The sequence below is a fragment of the Tympanuchus pallidicinctus genome, unplaced genomic scaffold, assembly GCF_026119805.1.
Source record: "Tympanuchus pallidicinctus isolate F22 unplaced genomic scaffold, pur_lepc_1.0 scaffold2, whole genome shotgun sequence".
NCBI lineage: Eukaryota > Metazoa > Chordata > Aves > Galliformes > Phasianidae > Tympanuchus > Tympanuchus pallidicinctus.
Genome location: NW_026294721.1, coordinates 39,727,392 through 39,742,954, shown reverse-complemented (window position 1 = coordinate 39,742,954; position 15,563 = coordinate 39,727,392). Strand labels below are relative to the sequence as shown.

The window sequence follows — 15,563 nt, the reverse complement described above, 5'->3', positions numbered from 1 at the left end:
CAGAGTACCTCCTAAATAAGCAAAACAAAGTATATTCTTGCTTTAAAAAAAAACACAAGCATGGAGCAATCTGGGAAAAACATTCATCCATTAGCATTCTTGTACTACTTCATGCCCCAGTACCTTAGCATAACACACTAAGGAAAAGCACTTGCAAAGCTCCAATTTGGACATTAATAACTATCTTGCTGTCATAACTAGCACTGAAGTTAAAATGATACCTAACAAAATAAGAGCCTCAGAATGTCACTGGATAACCTGGGCAGCTTTCACACCATTCTTTTAAAGAGGAAAGAACAGAACATGTACCACCACCTCCAGAATCAGCTAATAACAGCAGTGAGAGAAGAATATAAGCTGTGAATACAGTCCTGTAAAAGTATTCAATTCCATGAATAGCTACAACAAATTGAAGATGAGCCCAAGGATTTATGCTCCTTGCTGTTTCAGAACTAAGCCTTAGTTATAATGCCAATAAAGAACAGCACAAACAAGTACTCCAGGAAGAAGCAGCAGCTGGCAAGAAAAACACTGCCATCCCCATACGCTTGCTTTCCCATAGTGCTTGTAATGTGCAGCTCAAGTTTTAGCTTTTTGTACAATACTAAGGGAACTTGCAAGCAACTTCTAAGCCTCACCTTTTCTGAAAGCTTCTACCTTTGTTCAACATGACCACATTGAACATGACCACAGCATGGCTTCTTTCCTCACACAGATTAAACGGCCAAGCAGCCCTAACAATACTACAAACCAAAAAGCACTGTTAAATTATCCTTGACCTTTCATTTACTTAAAAAAAAAAAAAAATAAATTAACTTTCTCCATATAACTTTATTTGATGTAGCATGAACTAAAAACTCACATATATGTTGAGACATTTCCTTATGTAGGACATTCACTAGATGTTAAAAAAATCACATTTCAACTAAATACAAAAACAACTATAGAACAATCAGCACCAGTCTTGGCTTACTTGATTCTGCCTCAATGCATTTTACTGTTGTTATCCATTGCTCAGATTCTTTTCTGCAGAGTTTTTGTATTATACACCAAGAAAAAGTTCCCAGTGAAGGTTAGTGCCTGTGGTAATTAACTGCAATCTAGGTAGACAAGTCTTCCTAAGCTATTGTTTAGTATGAATTAGGTGCAATCTGTTGTGTAAATTTTCACAAAATAAACAGGCTTTATTTCACAGACTTCTAATTTCAACACTGATTTTACATACTTGATATTACAAAAACTACATTTGCTAGGATTTCAAACTTGCTCAAATATGGCCACTGTCATCTTAAATTGAGGAGAATGTTCCTTTAACCCATCCCCTCACCAGAAAGAGAATAACGACTACATTGCACAGCTAAGCATGTGTACAATATGTGAAAGCACGATGGTCTGAAGGCTAATGCAAGATCAGCAGTTACATCCTATCTGTGGAAGCGGGGAACAAAGTTCACTTCAACTCAAGCCTGTTCAGCTGAAAACAAAAAACAGGATCCATGAGATACTGTGGGTCCCCATCAGTCCTCAAAAGGAGGGTCAGTCACAAAGCACCCAGTGAAGAATTCAAACACAGGCAGCAGTAAGCCAGCTCCCTACCAGCCCTGGTAACTTCTGAATCATAATGCAGCAACAGCAAGAGAGTAGCTCCAGCCCCAGGGTGCAGATGGGTGGAAAAGGGGAAGATCTACTGAACAACTCTACATCAGCCTGTAGACTTAAACAGGTTGCTAAACTATAGTGGTAAACCTAAGAATTGCAGGCTAACAGTGGAAGATGAACTCTGATTCAAGATAAAGATAAATAAGCACACCTAGAACAGAATTGAGGTTCCTCTGATCCATAAAATTTTCTGCACCTACAAAGTATTAATTATTCCCATACAGACAGATCAGCACGAAACAGCACAGCATACATCCCTCTCCACCAACAGTCTTCTGCCACCCAGGTACCCTCAGAATCTTTTGAGCAGCATTTTTTTGCTTTCTGGCAAGAGAAAGCCATAGATTTGGAGCAAACAAGTCAAGCATTGCTAGAAACTGTAATTAACCTTTACTGCTCTCTCTTCCTTACATGCAGCAAAGCTATCTTTAATTGGCTTCCCCAGAGCAGTCTGAGGTAGAACTTTTTTCTTTCTAGGGTATTAATTAGCTGAACCTTTTACTGAGGCAAATATCATCCCTAGAGCAGCTAAGCAAGCTGAATAAACTGTTAGGATTAAGCACCCTTCAATCTCAACTGCTCTGCTTAGCATACTTACAGGCAGAGCAAGCTTCAATTATATTTTCCAAAAACAGAAACTGTCACTTTCCAGTGCTATCATAAAACTGTGTGACAGACTGAAAACTGGCTGCAAGCACCTTTTCTGTTAATACCTGCTTGCAGTTTGCTCTGGTGCAAGATTTTCTAATGAACGACACCCTGATATTTACACTGTTACTTATGCTTTCTATTAACACAGTGAATATTAAGACTTTTCAGACACCAATCATGCAAAAGCTTTTCTACTAATGGTATTCAGTTCTTCTACAAGGAATATAAGCTTTAATTGACCAGATACTTTGACATCCCACACCTCTAGTTTTTATTTGTTGTCTCAAAAAGCAATATGCTACAGTACCTTCTACCAAGTTTGCTTCACAAGGAAAACTTAAATGACAGCAAGAAAGCTAAGAATCTGTAATAAACTTGGCTTTTAGAACATCATATACCTAGAATCTGGCAGAGTTAACTCCAACATAAGCTACCAATTCACTGCACATTTTATTTCTAGAAATAGTCCAGATGCAAGCAAAAAACCTGAGTGGCTGTGTTATTCAAAACTTAAGACTTGTATTCCAGGTGAAGCTACCAAGAAAAGACACAGATTAAAGTTTAACAGCTTTTCCGCACTAAAATACTAAGTAAGGAGTAGGTGCATCTACAAAGTGTTAAGTTTTAGAATTCCATTCATTTTTATAGAAGCTAATCAAAATCCTACCAATAAGACCCCTACACCCACCAGGAGCTGGCCCAGGTTGATTGGCCAATAGTATCTACACTGCATATGTTAGCTATCAACTCCTTGAAGTCCTCGCACTAGAAGAGCCAAAATTGATTTAATATCTACTGAACTGCAACACACGAATAACATTTAATATAGTTAGAATACCAGACACAGAAAAGCCATAAAGCCTTGTGGATCTGTTTCAGCACACCTAAACAGACTGGAGTTCTGTCATCAGCAGAACAGAATTAGGAATTTTTATTATTATTATTATTTTTATTATTATTATTATTTTTTTTTACCATCTCTCTTACTATCTCTTCAGCGCTATACATTCTGGAAACCATGGGGATAACTGCCTTACTGCTTTGTATCTACATAGAAAACAGTATTCTTCCCCTTACACTTCCTAGGACTGACAATCCAAACAGGAGAGCATGTGATTGCTCTACAGTTATGACACAGGAAAGTTCTCCACACTGCAGCTGAATTAAAGAAAGCACTGCAAGTCCAAGTCCACTGCAACAGCCCCAGCAGTGTAAAGTGAAGCAAAAGAGCCCAATTTCCATGCATTTATTCCCAATGGCCTTTCAGTAACACCAGCAAAAGCATTTACTCAAATCTGTCAAATGACAGATAAGAAAGACATCAACTTCCAAAGGTCTGATAAGCACAGAGCACCATACAAGCTAAACTGGATTGGCTTCCAGTTGTAAAACAAAACTTCACAGAAAAAAAAAATACATCACTTAGAGCCTTAGGTTCCTCAGAAACCTTAAAAAAGAAATCCATACACATCTATAACAGATTTAGCCATTCCCCACAATAAAAGAACTTCTCTAACACTGTGTAGAATAATTTTAATTAATAGCCAGTTCTAAGTAGAGCAAAAGATACTGCTCAGCCACCACACGAATTCTTGTAGGAACACTTGTGGTCTGGCAGGACAACAGCTTTAAAGACTGAAAGTGAATAGTTTCATGCTCTTGAAATCATTTATTAACAGCAAATTTGTCCTCTGAGGCCAAAGTCTATTTGCCTTCCTCAGTAAGTGCACTTCCAAATGCAGCTCTTCAACTACGCTATAATTGCGCAAACAAAACCTGAGTACCAGCCACAAACAAAGCTTAAAGCCTCTTATTTACTCCAAGTGGCTAAATGAAATATTAGATGATACCATGTAAAAGGATTTCTCAGCTATCACAAATATTGGTGTTCTGCACATGCAACAACAGAACGAACCATTGACACTACATGAAGGTAGAGGACAGGAGACACACTCAGTTGTGCGTGTGCTGGATATAACCCTTACTTTAAGAAATTCATAAAGCCGAAGATAAAGGAATGTTTTATTACTATTGATTTAAAAAGTTACAGTATTTTATTATTAGATAAGAACAAAGTCAGAGCACAATGAAAGCATGCTGAGGCTCTCAAGACCCTGAGTTACATACAGGCCTATTCACTGGTCTCAACAGCTGCAGAATGAACAGTAATCACACAAAACCATCAAAGCTCAAACTCTTTGCAGAAGATCTCACTAAGCCCACCCCTTCTGCCTCCAAACACATCTAGTACACAAACAAGCAGGAACCAGTGCTGCTTGTTCCTATTCTAATCTAGAAGCTCTCTGGTGCTAACTCTCACCTCCACTTCCTATTCCCCTTCTGGAATAAAGCTTATAGCTCTCCCTAGCTACCACATCCAAAATTTACTTGATACAGCTTGAACCATTTTGCTACATTTTTGAAAGCTGTATATTAACTTGAGCACCACACAATGGAAAGCAATTATTAAATCTTCCTGAAGCCAGAAACTCCTTGACTATTCTTTTCCATTAAGTACAAAGGTGACTAGAGCAACTAAGGCCCTTTCAGCACTCCAGAACAAACGACAGCAATTGTCTCAGTGAGGACTGCCTGTGTCACACAATGGATAGCAAAGCAAACCTTCCACTGCTAATCCTCCACTTTTAAGCATAGATCAAGCTGCATGACATCAACTGTAGCGTATGACTTGGTCAGGCCAATCTGAAACATCACTCAAAGCAGCACAGGTCTGGAAGTCCAAGGCTCTGTCTGGAGCACAGAGCATAGGAAATGCTCTTGTTGCAAACTGTCATAAATCCCACAGCCACATTTGAATGCCAAACAGGAATACTAGTTTTTAGAAACATCTTTAACTCAGCTATAAGGTTACACTGGAAAACCATTCCTCATGACTTCTGCAGTAGACTAATAAAACTGAGACCTTTACAGCTTTAAAAAGGAGCACTTATTCATTCAACAGCTGCTTAAACAATGGTACAGAATAAACACCTCAAAGCTTAATTAAAAGATAAGTGATCACCTCTACATGCAAATTCTTAAAAATAATTTTTAAAGCAGAAGGACATAAAATTTTCAGACATAGGAAGATGTCAATTTATTATTATTATTATTTTTAATACCTGTTACTTACTTCCAACCTCTTTATGTTCATTACTTACTGATATTGATGTGCACACGCTCCTACCACAACAACCAGTCCTGCAAATATCAAATACAAGTAGGTGGCCTATTACCAGTCATTTCAGCATTTCTAATGAATACAAGCATGATAAACAAGAACCAATGCTTGGATCGCTTAGGTTCATGCCTTCAGTCTTTCATCTATAGCCTCCATGTGATATGGCAACACCAAATGGCAAATTCAAGGATATGGCCACAGATGAACTCTGCAACACTCCTATCTGACACAACTCACCAGTCACCAGAAGGTTGAGAAACATGCCTCCCCTTTACTAGCACCAGCTGTAAGCCAACACAGTAGCCACTTACCTACTATGAGGAAGACTGTGTAGCCATAATTACAGCCTTCAAAGTTTTGATCAGGTATTGAAGTAAGTAGGTGCTCAGAGGGAGACATCAGCTGGATTTTTATTTTATACAACTGGAATGTCACTTCCAGGAGCCACAGCCAATGACCTGAAAGCAATAACTGTTATTCATTCAATGAGCACACTGCAGGTCTGGCAATCTGGTGCACAGGTTTCCCTGGTACATCGTCCTATAGATAGCATTATTTCTTCTGTGTTGAGCAGCACAGGCTGCAAATGAGTATGTTTCTGAACAGATTTCCATTAGGACTAAGATACTGAGATTCACTAAGCCAAACTTTTTTCTAACTAGATTTAGTCAGAAATATTTAAATCTACATCAGAAAAGAAATCAGACACTCAGACTGTTTCATTCTGGAAACCGTACTTCTAACGCCTGAGAAGCACAAGCCCTTCATAAGCATGCAGGATAAACCAATGCAATTCAAAATCAGGCCTTCCAAATGCTTGGTAAGCAGTAGCAAAGAGTGAAACAACATTTTCAACATGTATGTATATCTAATCACACATGTTTTTCAGCTGCTTCAGTTTTGATTTTCTAGAGCTTTTGTAGATACTGTAGCTACAAGTACTTACTCACAGCCTCTTACAAAAGAGAAACTGTAGCTGAAGGGACACTTCACTGCCAGGAGCTCGGAACCCTGTCAAGAAATAGGTCGGTGAGGTTACTCGCACAAGCAGCCAGTTGAAGCATCTGCAGATTCTCTAACAAGATGATCATATCTGTATTCCCCCTCCGTATTGTGGTCAAAGATTCTTAAAAAAAAAAAAAAAAAAAAAAAAAAAAAAACCACAAAAAACTTGTTTTTCTCACTGGGCTCCTATACTGCACAGTAAGAAGGCTGGCTACTGGGGAGAGTGCAGGAACTTGAAGCCTGCTCACTACATTTCCACTCATTTAGACAGAGTTAGTAGCAAAACCACTACTGTTTCCTGTGAAATTGACTCCACACCCACCCTTTATGTACTCTGAGCTTCTTTAGATTTCTCCCTTTACCAATATCACACCTTGCAGGCTAATCCTCCCTCTCTGACAATCACCTTAAGAGCCAGGCACCTTACTGCCTTTCAACCTGATGCCCTCCAACTGCTCAGAAAGCACAGTGACTTAGTAGGGCTCACCTCTGAGTTTTACTACATTTCACTTACAGGAGGTGAACCTGCTGTGATTTAGTTATCTACCATTAGCATTCACAAAGACACTGACAAACATCAGTTGGAGGCTTTTGCCCTCAGCAAACACTCAGACTCTGAGAAAAGAAACAAGACTCCACAGTCAACCTGGTTTTCACAAGCACTGGAATCCCACAGTGGATTCAGAAAGACGCGTGTTAAATGTTGTTTTGGCTTGTCCTCAGGGTGCTGTAAGGCTTCAGAAGTTCCAAACAGTTTTGGAATTGGAAGGTCTGATGAAGTACATGGCAGAAAGCAACTTCACATGGAGTAACCAAAGATTTCATGCAGACCACCCTAATGGGAAGGACTTGCTTCCTCCAAGATGGATAGAACTATAAGAGTTTGAGAAGGAAAATGGCGTTCACCTTAACCTGCACTCAAGTTCATTCAATTTTCAACAATTTCAACTCAACAGTTTTCAATTGCCAATCTTCAAGTTCAGGTTAGCTGCACAATAGTCAATCACAGCCTCATGACATCATTTATATTCTAGAGGAAGCACTCCCTTCCAGTACATTCTACCTGCTTCAATAGCTTCCAAGTTATCAACAATAGCTGCCTTGAATTTTAGTTTGTTGCATTCAGCTATCTACAGTACAAAAAAAAAAAGAAAAAAAAAGAAACCATATGACAGGGAATCAAGTTGTGAAGACACTCAGCAAATTCAACAGCAATAGTGGCCCAGAAGAATAATCACTTGAACTACGAGTTGCAGAAAAGTGACAGCCATGTGGAGCTAGTTCCAAGTTCCCATCCAAATTCTACTAACATAATCATAACAAAACCAGTCCAATATTTATGTGTTTCTGAAACAGCTGAAGTAGGAAAGAAATCACAAAAAAGGAAACCAACAGTCAGAGGCAGGTTTTTTTTTTTAAGAACAGTTCCTGGAATAACCTGTATCTGAAATGTTTATTCATAACAGTACAAGAGTGTCAGCAGTAGTACTTCTGCATGATATGGGAGCAATTACCTAATTGAAACTGACCTCCTACATTACAATGAGTACTGAGTTAATTAAGCCCCCATTGACCATAAAAGCCCAGTATTATAACAATCACTTCGAATAATGAAGAGCCTGCATATGAGGAAAAAAAGGCACTACATGCCAACTGCAAAGACTTTTTTTTCCCCCCACCCCCCTTAAACAAGTGTCAGGAACATAATGGCTACATTCAAGGCTGCATCATAGACCCCATAAAATCTTGGCTTTGTACCGTCAAAACAGCAAGTGTTACTTTCAGTATGAAAAATATCTTAGCTACATTGTCTCAAGTATGCAGATGGCATAAGCACAGGCTTCTACCCAATACACACATTTAAGAACAAGACATTCATCTATAAGAAATAAAAGCTTTGGGTGTCCAGTTCCAGTCTCGTAAATGAAACCTTGGAGTGGTCACTGAAAACATTAAGTCTCAGTCTAACCTGCTTGTACAAATAAACAGGTGAGCAATACAGATGCCTGCATGAAGTATATTTTTTATTTTGACTTCCAACAGCATAGCACAGATACACTTTGAGATACGCATGATTTGCTTCATGAAAGGTCAAAAAGAAAGCTACCTGTAAAACTTACCCCATGTCAATTAATTTAAGGCAGTGCTCAAGTTCAGTAGAGCTGCCGTCAGTGCCTATTACCTGAGCAAACTAAACAAACATTATTGATATAAAACCACAGGGCATCATACAATTTCATCCCACTTGCTGTTCTACCTCAGCTACACTGGAAGTTACATGAAGCCTTCAAAAGAATCTATACTCCTTTGAAGGTACTAAGCATCATGAAGACTGAACAAGTGTGTGACAAAGGGAAGCAATAAGCAGATGGAAAAGAATGCTACATGTCTGAAAAACTATACCAGAAGATCCATAAAGACTGTAGCCACACGGACACCAATTGAAATTCAAACTGGGCACCACTTTTTTTTTTTTTTAATTCTTTTCCTTCATTCCTTCAGGTGCTTGCTAGTTACTGGCTTTTCACTTGTAGGTATGCAACACAAAGCTCTGCAATGCTGGCCAAGCACTTGGTCCAAAGGGGATGCAGGTCTGACCATAAACATGAGCCAGGGAAGCAGTGAGACTTAACAACCCCCCCAGGCCCTTACAGGACCTCTGAGGAAAGCTGAAGCAATATTAAGGATGAAGAGGACACACAGAAGACACTCAGGCCACAGAACATCCATCAGCAACTCCAGCACAGATGAGAATGCAGGAGCTACTACCTGGGTCTTTGATGAGCTTTCCACCACCCTGTTGAGCACAGCCTGCCACTTTAAACCCTCAGTGCCCATGAGGGCATCAGGAGTTAACAGGAACACAAGTAACACAGTTTGAGGGTAAGGAGAATCTTGTACAACAGAAGCATACTTCAGCTCTCGATGAACTATTCTATGCTTCCATTAAAACCAGAAGCTCCCCAGACCCTTGACATGAATGTGTAAGATGTTTAAAACTACCCAAGTATTTGAAGTTGTTCATCTGATGGTCTGATACCCGTAATTAAGAAATTTTCGACAAACTGTAAAATAATGCAAAACTGGTAAAGACTTAATAGAGCTACATGCTTGTTGATCTGTAAGGCCCTGACCAGTGGACCTGAGAATTCCAAGCAACGATCAAAGGTCTCTTCCTGAGTTTCAAAACAACAAAAGGCAGCTCAGGAGTTGGCAGCCCCAAATCCCCAGTACAGGACTCCAAGCCTCTACCTCATACCAGGTATCCAATGCAATAAGACTGCATTAAAAACCTGTAAAAGCCTTATCCAAAGCTTTAGTAAGAAGCTCAGTTTGGTCCATCTTCAAGGAGAAAACAAGTAGGAACTGTTCTACCACGACTAAATGCCTGCCTGTACTGATGTCTCAATCCTGTGCTGCTGCCTTACAGTACATTCTTTCTTTTATACTTCAAATGGATTGCACAGAAAAACAGCTGCCAAGCTGCATGAGACAAAGAAATTTTTTCTATTTACTGAAACTGACAGCATGATGTGACATTTTGACATCCAAGTCCTACACTAAATATCAGGCTCCCATCCATTATCCAAATAAGCAATGGAGTAACTTGTAAATGCAAAGCTCCTACTCACAGGCTCGTGTTTACAGTACACAGATAGATGAGCAACCCTGCACCAGCACTTTCACAGCATATACTTTTGACTAGAAAGACAGCTCACAGCCAATAGCTCCCACTGCAGGCCACACAGGGGGTCATGAAGACCTCCCCGCAACATCAGCAATATAGCGAGGGCTCTCAGTTAAGGCCAGTGAGCCTAACACTATGCAACCTGCAGTGCAGGGCACCATCTTTCCCTGTCCATGGTGCATTTAGAGTGACCAAGGCCTGGGAGAAAACCCTTCCCAACAGAATGCATTTCTCCTCTCTGCCACTTAACTCCTCTCCCATTTCCAGACAGCTTTCCTGTGGCTACATTACTTTTTTAATACTCAGCACAGACATCCACTGATAAAAGTGCTAATGGCAACTGAACAGTAATGTAAGAACCAAAAGGAGAAAACAGGCTTGGATTTTGTCTGCATATCAAACAGCACAACCCCAAGCAACGCTGTCTTCCTAAATGCTCTACACAGCAGCAACTGCCACAGACAACACTACGTGCCAGGGCAAAGCAGGATTCTTCTTCCCAGCTGGTAAGAAGGGGAGGGAAATTAGCTGTAGACAGTGCTCTCAGCTGACACAGCCCCTATGGGCAGCTGCATCCTTGCTAGGGCTAAGGCTTTGTTCTAGAATTGTATGCTGCTGTAAGCACTGCGCTAAAAGGATTTAACAACTAGTTTCAGGGCAAGGTCTCTAGCTAGTACAGGTCAATGAATTAACTACAAGACACTGAAGTGTCTCCAAGCACATGAAAGAGTCAGCAAAAGAAGATGCTAAGCACAATGAAGTTGAAGATGCTCAAGCACAAGTTCCCTAAACCATTGAGAAACTGTCTTCAATTAGCCTTTTGTCTCACCTCCTTCAATACTTCCTTTTCTTCTAGAACAGCTGTCATTTTCAGCTAATTTCAGAAGAGAGCGGCTGTTTGCCCTTCCCTGGGAAACACCTGATGACTAACAAAACTTTTCCACTTGCTCTAAAATTCATGCCACTTAGATCATTAATGAGACATCTAGAAAATATCTGAGATGCATGCAAACAAGCAGGAAAAGGTGCTATACAGTCATTAGACTGATGTTAGCCTTACTGCTAAAACACAAGTGAGAGGAGATTGAAAGGAGAGAGATAACATTGCACCATTTTTCTTCCTAAGTGCTGTTTAAGTAGAACATAAACAGTACTCATTGTCACCCGAGTGCTTCAAATGAAAGGAAAAACCTATTAAGCTACCTGACAAGGTGGCAAGTTGATTACACTGTCAGAAGTATTCCCAAGCAAGTTTTCTGTAAAAATTTATTCAATGTTTCTATGTCAGATGCAACTGTTACCTGAACAGCCTGAAAAACTTCAAACTACAGCAGAACAGCCACCGGCATAGGAGTTTGGCACTACAAGTGTTTGTCTGGTAGTCTGTCTTTCAAGTCAGACAAAACTATTCTTGTAAAGCAGGATGAGGTCAAGTATGACAGAACAGCAGCGCATCAGGAGCACCAGGACTCCCCTGAATCTATTCCCTACAGACTATCTCATTCCCCTCTCTATCATCATGAGCAACCTCTCATTGCACCTTTGCCTTTGATGATTATGAGGTTGTATATTAGAATTAATGTTGTTCTCCTGAATGCTGTTATGAGAAGCAAACTACTAAGTGGATTGCTACTGCCTGCAGGTACAGTTGTAACAAGGACAGATGCTTTAACAGAAAGACTTCAATAGCACTGACTGCTACGATCAGACTATTTATCTATATTACACTTAATATCCAGTTCTAAAGGGAGCGCAAAACCCCATAAATTCACACTAAACATCCAAGACCAATAACTCCTTTAAAGGAAATAGAGCTGCTTAACAACTCTTCCAAGCACTCACTATCAAACATCCCCTTTTCTAAGGTAGGACCAACTTGAACACTTTCTCATGAAGAGAAAACACCAATTTGGGATAGTTTTGTTATAAGAGGCTACTTAGCCCTGGAAAATTAGCCTCTTCTTACCCTTGGAAGAATAATATAAATTACATCAAATCCAACTACAGTGAATCATTATGCTTCCTGAACCACAAGTCACCAGCTTTCCTGAAAATCTAGTCACCCATATTGCACAGCATTCATGGTACAGCTGTACCAGTAACTCAGTAACAAAACAGTAAATTCATACTGCATTTCTCAGGATACACCTATGAGGCAGAGCAGAGCATTTTCTAATTAAACCTTGCCAGCAGGAAGCAAACTAAACAGGTCATGCTGGCAGTATTGCTGAAGGAGTCCAGCCAGGATTAAAGAACCCCAGTAAGGACGTTAACCTGGGAATCAACTAACAAAAACTCTTTTCCACAACACAAGTCCACTGTGACTCATCATAAACACCTGTGGGCATCTCACAGCCAGCAGCAGGCAATTCAGCACACCCTCTGTAGTTAACAGAAAATGGTGGAGACAACTGCTATTTAAACCAAGTTCAGAGTCATCAATAAAGCTTCCCTCCGGCACTGTTAAGCACAGAGAATACCTCTGGTCTTAACGCCCTCATTAAAGGGGAACATGAAGTTTGTAAGTCATCAGTCACACAACAGGTGACAAAACGCCCCTATCAGAAAGCCCCCACCCCTTCCCTGTAAGCAAAAGCCCCAATGCTACCGCTGAGCAGCTGAAGATTTGGCACGCTCGCACCTTTTCAATAAAGCTACTGACCCCCAGCAAAGAGGAACGGAGTTCAACACAGCCCTTCTAACGGGAGGTCACGCACCCACAGCAACTTTACCATGCCTACCCTAGGAGTCACCCAGCAGTGACTGAACGCAGCTGGGAGCCCATGGATACCTGCAGAAAAAAAAATGAGTTTCGGTGATGGAACTGACCTCAAGGCAAGGCTACAAGAAGCAAACGCTTGAGCACCTCCTCAGTTTTGTAACAAACAAAAGCAGCTAACACATTCTGCCAGAACACACCAAGCCAGGTCCTCGTCACGCAGATCGCTGTTTGGCCAGCACGTCTTAAGGCCGCCCTCATGCCCAGCCCTGGGGACGGATGCGAGGTTACCTTCGAAACTTCCAGAAGGCCACGAGGCATCGGGGTCGCTATCGTTTCTGAAGCGGCCGCCAGGTGGCGCTGCAAACCCGCCCGGATCGCAGAGCCCGCAGCTGCACCGACAGGCTACCGTGATAACGGGCGCGTTGTGCGCCAGCACCGCAGACATTTTGACGTCTCAACCTTCTTTCCCAGGCACGTTAACAGCACCCTGACGCCATTAATGGGAGCTCTGTTTTTTCCATCTCAGCTTCACTCATGTGTAATATCAGGCCCCAAAACCGGACAAATGAACCTTCCAAGTCCCAAGAACACAACACTCAACCTTCATTTTTAGTACCCAATGAGCCCAGCATAAAGATAGAAAAAACATAACTCAGCCTGAAGTCTGAGCCCCACTGTCTGCCAAACAGGCTAGGTTCTGAGTCCCCAATGCAAGTTAATTAGCGTTACAAGCTGTTAAAGGAGCTTTTTTGAAGCCTCTATTTCTTAACCCCCAAACCAGCAAAGTAAGGTTAGATCCAAGTTCTAAGAGACAATGCTTAGTCCCACTTCTCAAGCCTGCAGAGCAGCACAACGCACCTGCTTTCAAACCCTAAGAAAGCAGGATTCAGCCTCCATTTTCAAGACTTAGAAAGACACCATTCAGTCCATTTCCAAACTCCCCAACCAGACACAGGGAGCAGCACAAAGTCCACCTGAGCCCCCAGGATAGGGCCAAAGCTCATAACCCACTCTCCCCACACTAACCTCAGCCACCAGGCTCCTTCTGCTGCTGTTACCACCGCTGCTTAACACCCAAAGAGCTGAAGAACACCACACTCGATACCGGGCTCCTGAAGCTACTGAGGAGCTGGCACTGGCTGTTATAACCTGAGACCGTTAGAAATGGCCACGTGCAGGCAGAGCCAGCAGGTGTGCCTCGTGAGCCTGATGGGCCGTTGGTAGCAGCTGTGGGGACAGGACCCGGTGTGGAGGCATGGCTGCTGGAGGCAGCACTGCGAGGGGTTTGTGTGGGAATGTTTCCCCTCTGCCTTTGCTCACCCTCAAATTGCTGTTCAATGCTAAGGAGAGTTAGCCTGTTTTTGTTCAAAGGCTCTCCTGTAGCTAGAATAGTGTTTGGAGAAACCATCTCCTGTAAGGATCTGGGCATTCAGGTAAAGGGCATGAATGACTGAGATGGAAAGGTTCATGCTTCAAACAAAGGAGTTTGCTGCACCAGCTGTTAAAAACGCTGCTTAAAATTTAACTCTGTTTGCTTTCCAGATACTCTGTTGAACCTTTTTCAGTTGAAACTGGATTTTTTTAAGTCAGCATGCGGTCCCAGTTCCAGGCACAGTAATAAATACTGCTCCAAGATTCTTCCTTTTTTCCTTTGGGATTTTAGATAAGTCTCTGTGTGAAAGAGAATTTGTGTCTCTCTCATCTGCTGCTGCTGCAGTTTTAACTGGAATTGACTTAATCACATTAAATTTCCTACTGATGTAGTCTCCATGTGTAATCCCATCTTTCTCAGAAAAAACTTATAAAAGTCAATTTAAAATCAAACATGAAAGAATCACAGCTGGAGGAATGAGGGGACTCTGGCTGCAAATACATGGCAGGGTGAGATGGTTCATTCAGCTCCCCAGATTTTCTGCTGAAAACACTTTCTACTTCTTCTACAAGGTTTTCTCAACAGCTCTGGTGAACTTCAAAACTAGCACAGGTGGAGGGCTCATTCTCACAGGTGTTCTTCCAAAATGCTAAGTATTCTTATTTTACCTTTGTTTTTTTTCCTCCCAGATGAACACACAGAAAGCATATTTTCTTCACAGATGAATTATTGGCATTGTTAGTTGCAAAATCATGGCAGGCATGGGCTATGCTATTGAGTTGGAGTGAATGTTCACAAGCACTGACAACTCTTTCGGGTGGACATTTTACAGTAATGTCCCAAGACCACCTACACTCAGCAAGGATAATAGCAGTTCTTCTTTAAACCATTTATCCAGAGAAAGAAACAGATCCCTTACTCAGTAACTTCACACCACTACTAATATTTTTAGTTGAGATGCTTTAAGGTGTGCTTTATAAAAGTGAATTATGGATTTAGAAATAGCAAGTTTTCTACAAGCAATATCTCATTATCTGTATGGCAACTAAACATTTGTAAGGAAATATGCATGTAAATGCAGAGTGATTGTATTTTATTGTTGGGGTAGAAAGGGAACCTCCTCCCAGTATCACAGGCTGCTCTAATTACATGCTGATTTTTTAAATTACTTTCACCTGCATGCATCATTTCTTCCATGCATAAAAAAAAACAAGTATATACACTATCACATCAGCAGGTGAGATCTATCAGGATACTATAATCTTTGCTTCCAGAGAATAATGCA

At 41.1% G+C, this 15,563-nt stretch overlaps 1 long non-coding RNA gene across 1 annotated transcript in view; it reads right to left on the bottom strand.

Moving 5' to 3' along the window:
- LOC128080731 (uncharacterized) overlaps positions 1-14,007 on the bottom strand; it is a 51,596-nt gene extending 37,589 nt beyond the window's left edge. Inside the window, exon 1 of the long non-coding RNA XR_008206860.1 lies at positions 13,933-14,007. This is a non-coding gene — a long non-coding RNA (uncharacterized LOC128080731). The remainder of the gene's footprint in view (positions 1-13,932) is intronic.
- Positions 14,008-15,563: the final 1,556 nt, after the last annotated feature.